A 1,863-nucleotide genomic window follows, 5' to 3' on the forward strand; every position below is an offset into this window, starting at 1 on the left:
GCCCGAGCGCGGGGCGCGCCCCTTCCGTTCCTCGGGTTTGCGGGCGGACCCGGGCCACGGGGAGGTGAGGGTGGCGGGGGGCGATCTGAGGGTGCGCCGCCCCGCCGTCCGCATCCTCTGCGGCAGCGGGCGCGTGAGTGAGCCCGGAGCTTCCAAGCCTTGGCTCTTCATGTTGCACGCCGCAGTGGGCAGACGGGGTTGCCCGACCTGCGGTGTCTTCCACGTGCGCGGGCACCGACCAGTCTGCGCCCAGACCTCCGGCGCCGGCTTCCCCGGGAGGGCGGGCAGTGGCGGCCTAGCCCGCCCGCCGGCGGCCGCTGGAGCCCGCGCGCTCAGCCCTGGCCGACCCCGCCTCCCGAGCGAGGGTGGATGCCCCGCCGCCCGGGAATTAGCCAGAAGAGGATCTTCGTTGGGGATTTCGTGGACTACCGTGCAAAGGTCACCACAGTATACCGTCCAGCACGCTTCATACGATCCTCCTTCAAAGTTTCCCGGCCAGCAGCCAGTTTTCTTGCCTCTCCTCCAGGATCTTGCTCCAGGCTGCCCGCCGCCGCCCTGTCTCCGGCCTTGACGCGTCCCTTTCCAGGGATGGAAGTAGCCAGTGTCCGGGGCACGGCACCTGTTGCTCTCGTCACTTGCTATTCCTTGCTTGGGAGAGTATCTTCCCTCACATTCTAGTCCGATGCTGGTCGCACGCACACCCGCTCCTTTCGATAACTTTTTGAGTGAAAATACTTGTCCGGTGTCAACAGAAGGTTCTGTTTTGAATTTCTTGAGTGCCAGAACTATCTACTTGCCTTACTTTTGGCCCAGTGCATGGTGTATCCTAGTGAATATTCTATCTGATCTTCCACCGTTGTTGGGTGAAGTGGGTTTTAAATATCAATTAGGTCAAATTGTTTGAAATGTCATTTTCTGTCTACTTGTTCTGAGAAAACTGGAAATTTACAATAACTGGGTTTATTTTTTCCTTTCGGTTCTCAACCCTCCCCCCCCCACTTGTTTTTGAAGCTCAGATTAGAGACATAAACATCTCAGATTATTATGTCTTCTTGATGAATTGACTTTTCATCATTGTTATATGTCCTCCTTGATCCATGATAAAACTTTGGGTTCTGAAGTCTACTTTGATATCCGTTATATAGCCACTTCACCTTTCTTATGAATAGCATTTACTTGGGATATCTCTTTTTCTTTCTTTCTTTCCTCTCCTCTCCTCTCCTCTCCTCCCTTCTCCTCTCCTCCCCTCCCCTCCCCTTTCCTTCCTTCCTTCCTTCCTTCCTTCCTTCCTTCCTTTCCTTCCTTTCTTTTCTTTTCTTTCTTTTTACATTTAAAATAGAAACTTAAAACAAAAGAAAGAAAGAAATATCAGCTTTTCTGCCCATGGATGCTGGCATGTAAGCATCATTAAAGTCTCCCCTCCCAAGGCCCTCACGCCTAAGTCAGAGTCTCCCAAAGAGCCTGAACAGCCGTGGAAGCTCTTCATGGGAAGTCTGAGCTTTGAAACAACTGATGAGAGTCTGAGGAGCCATTTTGAGCAATGTGGAAAACTCATGGACTGTGTGGTAATGAGAGATCCAAATACCAAGCACTCGGGAGGCTTTGGGTTGTTTGTCGGTTTGCCACGGTGGAGGAGGTAGATGCAGCCATGAATGCAAGGCCACATAAGGGGAGTGGTCTCAAGAGAAGATTCTTTTTTTTTTTTTTTTAATTTTTTATTGTTATGTTAATCCCCATACATTACATCATTAGTTTTAGATATAGTGTTCCATGATTCATTGTTTGTGCATAACACCCAGTGCTCCATGCAGAACGTGCCCTCCTCAATACCCATCACCAGGCTAACCCATCCTCCCACCCCCC

This window comes from Phoca vitulina, unplaced genomic scaffold, assembly GCF_004348235.1.
Source record: "Phoca vitulina isolate PV1807 unplaced genomic scaffold, GSC_HSeal_1.0 scaffold27, whole genome shotgun sequence".
In the NCBI taxonomy this organism is placed as follows: Eukaryota; Metazoa; Chordata; class Mammalia; order Carnivora; family Phocidae; genus Phoca; species Phoca vitulina.